Source organism: Arachis duranensis, chromosome 3, assembly GCF_000817695.3.
Source record: "Arachis duranensis cultivar V14167 chromosome 3, aradu.V14167.gnm2.J7QH, whole genome shotgun sequence".
Lineage (NCBI taxonomy): Eukaryota > Viridiplantae > Streptophyta > Magnoliopsida > Fabales > Fabaceae > Arachis > Arachis duranensis.
The window spans coordinates 125,453,440-125,467,724 of NC_029774.3; positions in this window are offsets into that span (position 1 = coordinate 125,453,440).

Sequence of the window (14,285 nt, forward strand, 5' to 3'; positions counted from 1 at the left end):
GCTAAGTCTTGTTTCATGGAACCATTAGAAGAATCTGATGATGACTTAGACTATATTTTTGAATATGTCTCAGAAACAGACTCAGAGACTGAGTAATAATGCCACATTTATTACTATAAAAATAACAGAAAAATTTATAAATACTTTTATAGATTCTGGAGCAACACAATGCTTTGCAAGTTCAAATATAAAACTTGATTGGAAAAAATTAAAGAAACCATTAAGAGTTAGAATAGCTGATAAATCAATACATAAAATTGACCAAAAAGCAGAGATGGCTGAAATTTTTATTCAAAATTATAGGTTCATTGTTCCATCTATATATATGTTAGATTCTGGAATGGATTTTATCATAGGAAATAACTTTTTAAGGCTATATCATCCATTCATTCAAGAATTAACATATATAGTTTTAAAAGCTCCACATGATTCTTCAATAAATCAAAAATCAAAACGTATAAAAATACCAACTACTACTATAGATAAGATCTTAAAATTTAAAATATTTTCTATATTAGAAACATGTTATATAAATTTATACTTTCAGATAAACATTCCAAAAAATAATCTTGAAATAAAGATAGAGGAACTTTTGGATGAAGTTTGTGCTGAAAATTCTTTAGATATTAAAAATACAAATAACGAATTAGTAAGCATTAAATTAAAAGATCCTACAAAAGAGATAAATGTTCCAAATAAAATTCCTTATTCCGCAAGAGATAGAGAAGAGTTCTCTTTAGAATGTAGAGATCTTTTGGAAAAAGGAATTATAAGATTAAGTAAAAGTCCTCATGCGTCTCCAGCCTTTTATGTCGAAAACAATAATGAAATTAAAAGGGAAAAACGAAGAATGGTTATTAACTATAAGAAGATGAATGAAGCAACTATTGGCGATGCTCATAAACTTCCAAGAAAAGATTCTATTTTAGAAAAGATAAAAGGAGCAACTTAGTTTTCATCTCTTGATACAAAATCAGGATATTGGCAACTTTGTTTAGACGAAGAAACAAAGAAATTAACTGCTTTTACTTGTCCAACAAAAGAATCAACAAGTGTGTTACTCTATGAATGGAATGTATTACCATTCGGATTAAAACAAGCCACAGGTATTTATCAAAGATTTATGGAAGAAAATCTAAAAGAGTTAAATGAATTTGTTTAGTATACATTGATGATATACTATTTTTTACAAAACAGGATAAAGAATATCATCTTCAAAAATTATTAATAGTTTTAGAAAGATGTAAAGAAAAAGGATTAGTTCTTAGCAAAAAGAAAGCAAGAATAGCAAAACAAGAAATAGAGTTTCTTGGATTAATTCTATCCACTCAAGGAAAGCTAAAACTTCAGCTAAATGTCCTAGAAAAGGTAAATTTATTTCCTAATAAAATAGAAGATAGAAAATAATTACAAAGATTTTTAGGATGTATAAATTATATTTCTGATCAATGATTTTTAAAAAATATAACAGACTATACTAAAAACTTATTTTCAAAAATAAGTATAAAAAAGATTTGGAAATGGGAAGAAAAGGATAGCCTGCAAATTCAAAAAATTAAAGAACTTTGTAAAAATCTTCCAGAACTTTATATTCCAAAAGAAAATGACTACTTAATAGTAGAAACAAATGCTTCAGACATAACCTGGTCAGGATGTCTAAAAGCTAAGAAAGCTATAAAAAGTTTGGAACAAGAAAAAGAATCACTAGATTCTAAATATTCCCCAAAGGAATTACTTTGCAAGTATATTTCAGGGACTTTTACTCCAACAGAACGGAGATATACCACTCATGAAAATGAAACTCTAGCAGCAATTAAATCTCTTAAGAAATAGAAAATTGATTTACTACCTAGAGAATTTACATTAAGGATAGATTCAAGTTATCTAACAAGTTTCATACGATATAATTTAAAAGTTGATTATAATCATGGACGATTGGTAAGATGGCAATTATTTTTGTTACAATATCCAATAAAAATTGAATATATTAAGGGTGACAAAAATGTGATTGCAGATACATTAACAAGAGAATGGAGTTCGTCTACAACGCATTAGATCAAGAAATTCAGAAATACGAACAAGAACTTGAAAAATGCAAGCATTGTCAGCAAATAAGAACACAGATCCAATCCCTCAAGAAGGCCATCGAAACAATGAAATCAACACAACAACCAAAACCATCAGAGTTCAGCCAGCTAAGCGTGGTGGACAAATCAGGTGAAGAAAAAATTCCAGAAAATAAAACAATTGCTGAAATTATTAAAAAATCCACCCAAGATAAAAAATATTATGTAATTTATAATGGCCCCATGAAAGGAGTATATGATGCCTGGGAAAAAGCAGCACCATTTACACATCAATCAAGGATAATTCATAAAGGAGGGTTTTTAACACTGAAAGAAGCAAAGGAATCTTTCAGGGAATATGAAGCTCTTCATCCAGAGCAAACCCTAAAAAGAGCAGATAAAGCTCCAATTCAAACCCAGAGAACAGGAATAATAAGAAACATTCCTACAAGGGCTGAAATCAAGGAAAAGAAAAGGGTCTGTAGATCAAATCTCAGATAAACCCTTAACATAGTCCTAAATTGGACCGAAGAAAAAAGGGCAATCTTGGGATATTACCCTATTGCCAAAGAACAGTTAACAAAGCTAGTTATATTTCCAGATGCTTCCCCATCTGACACCTATCAGTTTTTCCAGTATGGATTAATTGATACAATTTTAATTTTTAATGATTTGAAAATTATTAGTGAGTTTCCTGCAGGATTCGTTGATGCAGTAAGGAGATTTAAAAATATGATTGACAACGTAAATCCAAGGGATATATCCCTAAAATTTACGAATAGTCAACCTATTTTTAATGAAGAAGAAGAATGTTTGGTTCCAGCACATCAAGTAATCTTCATGTCCGTCTTCCCAGGAAATTTTCAACCAATTGATCAAGTTCAAGATTTAACAATCTACAGTCATGAAGGAAGACTAGGCAGCACACTAGCAAGGGTCTTCGAAAGAACTCAAAAGATAACAAGAGAATCTCACACAAGAATCAATTATAAAAGCAGAAATACTTTGCTTGTGTCCAGTAAAAAGAATGAAATTGAAGAAAGAGAGATGAGACTCTTAGTGGAATTTGAATCAGCATTCTACAACTTATCTGGACTCTTAGAAAAGCTCCTCGAAGGGATAAAGAGAAATCTCTGCTATTTGATAAAAGACAGAGAAGACCACAAGTGCCAGCTATGTGTCTCAGAGTTATCTGAAGAAAGCAATAATGAAACGGAATCAACCCACATAATAAAGAAAGGAGACAACGCATCTGAAGGTCACATAATGAAAGAGGAGGACAGCACATCTGAAGCATCTGTCAACATTATTGCATAGTGACGTAAGCGCTTAGGTCATAGAGCACCAACAATGTAGCTGGTGCAAGATAATAAACAATGACGTAAGCAATGACGTCATAAGAAAGGTAAGGATGGGAATTGTCCATTAGACCCAACCATTATAAATAGGTTGCTTAGGCAATTGTAGAAATCATCAAACAATAGAAAGCAGGAGGCTACGAGTACTCATATGCTAGGAGAGCAAGGAGGAAGCTGCCGAGGCGATTCTATAGTTTGAAGAAGAATTCCCTTAGGAAAAACCAATTCTAAACTCCCCTCTGGAGTTAGTATCTACAATCTCCCCTCTGGAGATAAAAACATCTTATGTAAAATATACTAAATAAAGGAAGTTTTTCTCCAGAAAGGTACGCATTTATCCTAATTTCTTAGTTATGAATTATTTAGAAAGCTTAGAATTAACAGAAGAATCTGATTATTATAGATTAATTGCTTTATTAGATAATGAAAAACAGGCTGTTCTAAAAACAGAATTAAATCTCAAATCAAATGAAAATTTCAATAAATAAAATCTTTTAAAAGAAATTTTTAATAGAAAAAATATAATATACTATGAAAAAATTCAACTTGAAGCCCCTATAAAGATAAAATCCGCCAATGGAGAACTTGAAATAGCTTTGATAAATGATGAAGAATTGAGTAAATAGATTGAGAAAATTAAGGATCAACAAAAAAGATATAAAATTGGATGGATTCATATTAGTACTATACAAGTCTTAATCAAATCTACATATATGAAATGAATTAATTCACCAATAAGCTTAGCAATCTGTGACAAAAGAATTACTGATGACCCAATAGATCAAATAATTGGAATTGTTCATGGAAACTTGGCAAACGTAAATGTTAAATTCAATGCCCATCTTGGATATGCTATACCTTTATCAACTAAAAACCTTGGAAGATCTATAAGTTTGGCTTATAAATTTCATAGAAATAAATTATGCTTTAACAAATAGCCATCATAGTATAATATTTAAAAACAGAGAAAGAATTTATGTTGATGAATTATTTCAGAAAATTATAAAAACAGAAATACCAAAATATAAAGCTATTGAAAACTCAGTTCTATTATTAAAAGAACCATCAGAAAAATTAGTTTCATCGATTTTTCAAATAAGAGAATCTAAAATTAATAGCCCTTTAAGTTTATCCAAGTTAAAGATTAAAGAAGAAAATTCTAAAATAAAAGAATTAACAAAAAAGGTCGAAAAATTAAATGAAACCCTAAACATTAAATTATGACAATAAATAAAGAAAAAATATATGTAACTTATCAAGACAAAAAACAAGAGCTCTTTGAAAGAGAAAATCGGTTGAATTATTTACAGTTTTCTGAAATAAATCAAAGAGCATTTGAAGCTCTAAAAATAATGACAAGTTAAAAAGAGAAGTCGAAGAACTAGAAAAATTAATAGAATCTCTAGAAAATAGTGATGAATCGATGATAGAATTTGCAGAAATTTTAAGATAAATAATGAAGCATACAAAGATTGAAAGACCAGAAAATAAAATAAATAGGAAAATGGCGAAAAAATTAAAAAGTAAAATAAAGGAGTATAAAAGGGAATTAAATAATCTTCAGATCGAAATTGATGACCTTATAATAAAAAGGATAGAAATAAGAATAAATATAAACAAGTTGGAGTTAAACTTAAAAAATTTATAAATGCCTGAAAAATCATATTATGACTTAAAAGAATTAAAGCTGTTAAAAGAAAAAATGGAAAATGAAGTTGAAAAATTAAAAATATATTTAGAAACAACAAAAAGTGTAGAAACAAAAGGAGTTTTTGAGGATTTAAGAAATTATATTAAAGAAAAAGACAAACAGATAAAAGATTTTATATACAATAATCCATGCAAAAAAGAATATTATAAACTAAAACAAGATTGAAAAATCAGAATTATAAATACTAGTAATACGGTCAATACTTTTTATGAATTGGCAAATTATTCGAAGAGTTAACAAAAATTTCGAAAAAGAAAATAAAAGAAAAGACGACTTTAAAATTTGGTATCAGAGCCAAGTTAACGATTAAGAATAACACTTTCTCTTTAAACAACACTTTCAATAACACGCTTTTTCAATCACAAAAAGACAAAAATCTGTACAGACACATCTGTACACTAGATGACCCCATAATATAATATGCATAAAACATCTTTAATCTTACCCTAAAAAACCAAATTTCAAAAGCGTTTATAATTGGCAAATAAGTTCCAAAAGTTCTGACAAGGTTACAACTTACAATGCAAGAACAAATTTTCATGTTATAAAAAGTAGTGCAGGAAAAGAGTGCATTAGTTGTGATTTTCTATTTTTCTATTGGATTAGTGATCAAATTTATTTTTAAAAATAAATTATTATTTATATCCATAAATTTTATAAATATTGATAAAAATATTTATCAAATAAAAAAAATAATATTAAATTCATAAAAAATAAATTGTGTAACAACAGTATTTAAATTTTAATTTTTTTGTTGATTTTTACCTTTTTTTCAAATTCTAATTTTTTACATTTTTTATCACCACTATCAGCACCTCCCTTAATTATTATTGCTTCCCTTTTTTTTTTCTATTGCCACCACTCACCCTAAAAAAACCTCCATCAATCATAAAATGAATTATCGGAACAAATCTTGGAACCGATCCTAATCCGTAGAGCCAGACAAGCACCGAATGAAATTAATACTTGCATTTAATGCGACAGTTCTCGCATTGAAATTTGTAGTCAGAGAGGTCAAACACTAAAGAAACAATCCGTGAAGATGCTTGATGTGAGGCGTAAATGACTCCCCGATGTACTGCGACAACTGCGCAAAGATGAGAAATGCAAATTCTTGAAGCTTTGGAGAATCGAAAAAGAATGCACTGGAACATAAACGGAAGGAGTTCAAGCCAGACGTTATCGGGGTGGATCTCGGAGGCGAGCTCAGAGATGATGTCGCAGAACTTCTTGGAGATGGATTTAATATTCGGTCTGGATAGAAGAGAGGAGGAGGGACTTGAGAGAAGACTAAGTGTGAGGGGAGAAGTGTGGCCAGAGGTATGAGTCGTGGCTTAGTCTCGTAGTTTATGCACGGACTTAGCTTTTCATAAATCGTGGTAGAGGTTCTAAGATATATGTGTAATTGATGCCTCTTCATAAACCGTGAAATCATAAACTATGGTAGGGATTATACGATTTATGTGTAAATATGCATCTTCGTAAATTGTGGTAAGAGTTCTACGATTTATATATAAATATATAAACTGTTGTAAGATTTTGCAATTTATATAGAATCAAAATATGACACACATGTAATCAGTTTAGAATGATTGCATTTACGTAAATATAAATTTTAATTATTTTATTTAAGTAAATTCTCCTAAATTTTATATATTTTTTATCAAAATATTTTCAATTAATAATTCTATATATTATTACGCATGTTAATAATGCTTCATATATTATAAGTTTTAGAAAATAAATTTTTTTAAGTTTTAATTGATGTTATAAATATAATTTTTTATTATATACTCTTTAGATAAAATCAATAAAAAATGTGATTTTTTTGTATATATTACAATATTAATTAAAAGAAAAATCTAAACTTGTTCAGTTTTTTTTTTGGAAAATGAAGGGGTCAAGGACAAAAAACAAGAAACAAAAACTAGTTTCGTCTGAATCTAAAAGTAAAAGTGTCATAATGATTTCATGCTAAAGCTTGCACAATATCTAGAAGGAGATAGTCGAACAAATGAAGACTAAACAGTAAATAGGAGGTGCTGTTTTTTTTTAGCAAGAAAATCACTAACACTATTTACTTCACGTAAGGTATGGTACCAATAAATGATCTGCGACTTTTTTTTTTTTTATCAGATTTTTAATGTCAATTAGAAGAGATTTACATAGATGAATTATCGGATACGAAAATATTTGGTAATAAAAAAAATCAGCCAAAAATAGTCATAATTTATTTTATTTAATATTTATTAATTATTACAATAATTAATGAATAATAAATAAAATAAATTTTAGCTTTTTTAATCTATCTAACATTATCCATACATATTATTTAAAAGCCTTTTATAATATTTTAAAATTTTCATATAAAATTGAGTAACTCTTCGAATTACAAGAGAACTTAGTCATATCTTTTTCTAAATAATTTTAAAAAATTTCATCACAAGTAACACTATTAAAATGGGATAAAAAGAAATCGTTAACATTCAATTTGATAATATTCTCTAAAAAAAAATCTACCAAATTAACTAAATTTTCTCTCTTAAAAATCTATTAAAAATAATATTTTTTTTAAAAAAATCTAGAATTAACACTTTTATTAAAACAGCTGAGAAGAATACTCTTCCCTTCAGCAATTAAAGGTTCTCATTGATTTCTCTGTTTATGGGATGAAAAGTTATAATTTCTATGTCTTTGATTCTTTGCACATTAATTATATGACCTGTCCTTGCCAACTTATCCCACCAATGAACAAACCAATTTTAAAATTTGAAAATTTGTAACTATAATTGTTTCTTAGTATTACTTTTACACTAATTCTTGCAATTTTTCATCCTGCCACGTGACCAATCATGCAAGAGATTATATATTATTTACCGGCTTATTAGTTTTATCAATTTATCACAAAAGCTAAGGAAAATACTTTTAAGATGAATAATTGAGTTTGATTACTAGAATGCAGTAGTTTGATTATTGGAAATGTGAAAATCAAATGCAATTTCGATATGCTATTAATTAGCTATATTATTGATTTTAGGTAATGTGCAATTTGATGATGAAGTTTTCAGCGCTCATCAAATAATCTCTGATTTTTTTAAACGGTATTATTAAGGAACTAATTAAAAGTGAAGTAAATTCTAGTTAATTAATTAAAAAATAGGTATGTTATAAAAAAATTACTATTCTAATTTTTAAAATTTTAAAATTAAAAAAAATTAGCTTAGTTAACTTATATTATAGTTAATCTTCTGTTTTTTTTAAATGACTAAATTAATTTCTTATAAATGGTGAATCTTGTCTTTAATTCAACTGCTGAATTTACAAGTGCTGGCATAAAAGATGAAACCCCCACATGTTTCTATTGGTCATGAAACCTCCACGTTAACTTTGGTTGGTTCAACCCCTAAAATATCTCAAACTACAATTTAAGATAAGAGTTGTATTCCTGATATATAAATTACCACCTTTTACTCTCTCCTTTTCGGTGAAACTTGAAAGTATTAAAGGAGTAATAATTAAGTCTATAATTTATTTTGAAAAAGTCTAGAAGTCAGCAATTTTATTAAATTCTAATCAGTATATAATCAGTAAAAAAAAATGAGTCATTGAATGAAATTTTACATTAATCTCACACCATTAAAATTATTTTGATGGCTACAAATCACAAAAATAAAAAAAATGAATCATTAATGAAATCTCACACTAATCTCACACCATTAAAATTATCATTAATGACTACAAATCACAAAAATTACTGTTCTTAGCACTCCTCATTTATTTTTTATGGCGATGATGAATTCATACTATCATTGGTTAATAAGAGAAAAATTATCAAGTTGTTATTGAATTTGATTACACAAATGATCTAACAATTAAGTTTATGATGAACAATGGTTAAAGTTATTCATCATCATATGTAGTTTAGGAATCAAATTAAACAAATTAATTCAAAATCAGCTGCAGAGAGGATAAATTTAATATTTAATAACTTAGCTTAATTAGTTATTTGTACACTTTTTAAAATTCAAATATTGTATTTTCCTTTTCAAATCCTATACTTTGTTTGAACTATTAGCATGTAGCATTCAGAGAAAAAATGTAAATAAATTAGAAAAGTTTACTTGTTGATGTCAAATGTAAATTTTAACTATTATTACGTCTATACAATATATAATTATAAACAACTCATCATCTTAACTAATTTTATTTTTATTATTTTTATATATATTTAATAAATAAAAAGATAAATCAATAGACACATTTATTAATACACTAGTAGTAATAACGTAAGTCATAATATTGGTCTAAGCATAAGGATGACACTATAAGATAGTGAAGACGAAGACAACATCCACTTTATTTCTCGAGTAAAATCCAATTCAATTTTCTCAAAGGTTAAGTGGAGAAGAATTATTATTCTCCGAAGTGATATCATAAAAAAAAAAAGTAATTACAGCCTAAAAATCTTTTAAAATAAAAAATAATATAGCAATAAAAAAAAAAGAAAAAAGAAAAAAAATGGTGATATTATTATATTGATCACAGTAAAAGAGATAATGATAAAGACAATAATAATAAAAAGTATGCTTGCATATTGAAATAATATATAAAAATAGAAATTATGACAAGTTACTTAATTAAACTAGTTTAAAGATCAAAATTATTAGAATACAATTTTTATAAATTGCACACGCAAATGCAACCTTTATATTTCCATAAAAACTGCAAAAAGTTACGGTGGATTCAAGATTGAACGTAAATCGGATGTAGCGGTTTATGTTAGAATACGTGTGGTCGAAAACTGTTACAGAGTGTAGCAATTTTTGAGGAAACTGAACCATAAAAAAATCGTGAGAGGTTATAGCAGTTTCTTCTCAATTTTGTGGTTTTAGAAATTGTGTGACCTTGCAGCGATTTTTTTATATAGTGAATGTCTATAAATACTCAGTATGAGGCAATGGTGAAGTAGTATAGTGTCATTTTCACAAATGCAGAGTGAAAATTTTTTTAGCTCTAGTACATTACTATGAAAAAATTCAAAAAAACAAAAGACACGGTGTGAAGTTTACTGATAGAGAACCAGTGAGTGTTTTTATCCGGTCATCAAATACGTTGTTAGAGCTAAAAATCACTATATTACAAAAGGTGGGTGTGTGTGGGACAAAGTGGGAGAAGAAGTTGTTCTACCCCGTCTGATTCTGGATATTGCAGGTGAAGGTGAACCAGGTCGGGTTGAAAATGCGAAGAGAGATGATTCGGACGAAGAACTTGTTGACATTGTTGGGGACTGTGATGAGGATACCCAAACTAACTCGTTGACACATCAGGGGCCGTCAAGTTTCGGCACACAGTAACATCCTCCACACTTTTCAACCCTAAATTTGGAAGACATCAGCCAACAACCAGACATAGATCCTATTGTTAGGAGTCAAGGATTGCATGAGAAAAATACTACTATGGAATTTTAGATTGGCCAATCTTTCCAAAGTAAGGAGGGAGTTGTGTTGAGTGTAAAGGATTATAGCTTTCGTCGTGGAGTTGAGTACAGGGTGATAGAGTCAGATCATCTTAAGTACCATGGAAGATGCAAATAGTTCGGTAAAAGTTGCATGTGGTTGATTCGCATCACATTTCGACAACGAAAGAGTACCTAGGAGGTTAGAAGGTACAACGGACCTCACACTTGCTTGGCTGCCTCGATTTCAAGCGATCACCGACAGCTTGATTATCATTTCATTTATGCGAGAATATTTTTGTTGGTTAGAGCCGATGCAAATATTACGATAAAGGTGTTTTAGGAAGCTACCGAAGCAACCTATGGATTTAGGACTAGTTACAAGAAGGTTTGGATGATAAAATAGAAGGTAGTAATACAGATCTACAGAGATTTGGAAGAGTCCTATGTCAAGTTGTCCCATTGCATTCTGGGTGTGTAGTCCACCATGGAGGGAACCGTTGTGCTGTTGAAGACTTCTCCGATTAAAGTTGGTGAATCTACCGTGTACTTTCATCGTTTTTTCTGGACATTTCCTCCTTGTATTGAGTCATTTCGACATTGCAAGCCACTGGTCAGTATCGACGGTACTCATTTGTATGGCAAGTATGGTGATACTTCGCTTCTGGCTATTGCGCAGATGAAAACTCGAATATCTTGCCCATTTCTTTTGCACTCGTATATGCGTACAGTATCCTAAATCGCATTAGCTGGTAGCACCTTGAACCTCTCATGGAACTATGTGAACTGGGCTGTGAACTGCTTGACCTTATCCGGTGGCAGCAGCTCATTGAATAACTCTTGAAACCACTCCCAAGCCGGTCTGCCATCCTCCATAAATTGATCGATGTCTGTGAGGTACCCAATAACAGCCATTCCTTCAACGGGCAATCCCAGCTGATCTGCCACATCTTGCAGCGTGATGGTGCACTCTCCGAACAGCATATGAAAAGTGTGCATCTCAGGACGCCATCTCTTAATGAATGCGCTGACCAGAGGCTCATCCAACAAGAACCAACGCATGTCCAGCCTAGTCAATTGGTACAAACCAGCTATCTCCAAATAAGGTATGATCCTTTTATGAAAAGGCATATTCTGTTGCCTTCAAACACTATAAATACACCTACTTGGCTGCATGATGTGAGAAAAATAACCACATCCTAATTAAATTTTAATACTTACAAATCTAAACCATAATTTATAATCCGATACAAAAGCTACGAGTGTCTTATGTATCCAATCTTAACTAAAATTTTAAATATAGTTCTCTTAACATTATTTTTAAGTCTAATTTTATTAAAATAGAGAAATATGTATGACCTTTTACATATAAAAATATAAAATAAATGTTAATATACTTTAGAACAAGTAAAAAAATTTCTAACTTTTAAATTTATAAGTCCTAAATTTTAAAATTTAAATCTTAAATTTCAAATACTAAACTACAAACCTTCTACATTTAAAATTTTAAATTCTTAATTTTAAATTTTAAATCTTAAATTTCAAATACTAAACTATAAACCTTAAATTCTGTATTCTAATTCCTATATCCTAAATACTACATTTTATGTTATAAACTTTAATACTTGAAAGAAAACAAACTTAAGTATTCATTGATGCCGCAGGCAATGTGAGCAACGCTGTTGAGCTGGTACAAGCTGTTTTCGTCTGTTATAGTCCCACTTGAAAATGGCTCCTCTAAAAATCCCAAATGGCCAAATCCTCTCCAAGCCTCCTCTTCCTCTCAATCCACAATTCTCTCTCTTTAAACCAAATTCCCTCTCTAACTTTTGGTTTGTATTTCAAATAAAGAATCTGCTACTGTCTAAAGCGATTTTATAAGCACATGTAAACTGCGACACCCACTTGCAGTGTGTGCAACAACGCATTTTTCAAGAAATCGTTAGTCTCTTGCTGTTTCTTCAGGTTTAGATTCTTTCAGAATACATCCTGTAATGATTTCTGACCACACGCATTTTAACGTAAACTGCTACACCCTGTAGCAATTTACGTTCAACCCCCCAAACCACCATAGCCTCTCGCAATTTCTATAGTTATATAAATGTTACCTTTGCGTCTGCATTATTGAAAAGTTGTATTCTGGTAATTATGATTTTCAAACAATTTAAATAAGTAACTTGTCCTAGAAGTTATGATGATGATGAGAAATTTGGTGATAATGATGGTTGTAATTGATCTTATACTTAAAATTTGTTGTGAAATTTTAAAATTCGCGTAAATTATGAATAAAATTTTTATAAAACTAATATTTATTATTATTATTTAAAAAGTTTTTTAATAAAGAGTAAAGTATCGTTTTTGTCCCCAACGTTTGGGGTAAATCTTAAAGTTGTCCCTAACTTTTCAATCGTCCTATTTAAGTCCCTAATGTTTCAAAATTGACTCAATGTTGTCCTGCCGTTAGAGATCCGTTAACAGAATTGATGGCGGGACAAAATTGAGACGATTTTGAAACGTTAGGGACTTAAATAGGACGAAAACGTTGGGGACAAAAACGATATATAAAAATAAATTTTAATTTAATTTTATCTTTCAATAATATCAATTTTTTACTGTACATAGTATTCAATTATTTTTTAATTACATCTAAATAAATTACACTTAATCACATTACTTTCATTTTAAATAAATTTATTTTTTTTATAATTTTAATGAATTTTGATACATTAGAGACAAAAGGTATAATTTATATTTTATTGTACATATATATTTTTTTTCTTTTTCGCAAGTTTATATACTAGTCATTCTACAAACATTTCATAATAACTAAAAATCTTTAAGAGTAAAATTATAAAAAAAATAATTTATTTAGAATGAAAGTAAGATGATTAAGTGTAATTTACTTAGATGTGATTAAAAAATAATTGAATACTATGTATAGTAAAAAATTGATATTATTAAAAGATAAAATTAAAATTTATTTTTATGTATCGTTTTTGTCCCCAACGTTTTCGTTTTATTTAAGTCCCTAAAGTTTCAAAATCGTCTCAACTTTGTTCCGCCGTCAATTATGTTAACAGATCCTTAATGGCAGGACAATTTTGAGTCAATATTAAAATGTTAGGGACAACTTTAGAACTTATCCCAAACGTTAAAGACAAAAAAGATACTTTACTCATAAAAAGTTTACATAATTTTAAATTAATATTGTTAGAGTCAAAGTATTTCTTTCACAAAAATTGCTGAAAAAAATAGGAAGCAACCGTATTAAGTCTTTCTTCTTATATCTCATACCTTGAATTTTTTTTCATTTTCATCATTTTTTCATGATAGAAAAGTATTTTTTATATCCATTTTTACAAAATAACCCTGTTTAAGAATTTTCATTATCATCCTAGTCTAAGAAAAATATTTAATTGATACAAAAATACAAGTTTAACAAGATGACTAGTTGTTTGATAAAATAGATAAAGAAAAAACATGATATATAAACACGTTCACAACTTTATGAATGACATTAGAGATAAGTTTGGTATTACTACTTGAAAAAAATACATTTATTTATAAAAAAAATAAATAGAAGTTGATATTCCATTTTGCTGTTTAGTAAACCAAAACATTTTGAGTGGTTTTTATTTTTCATTTTTTTATCTTTTAGAGATTCTTTAGGGATTTTTTAGAATCCTCTATGAAAT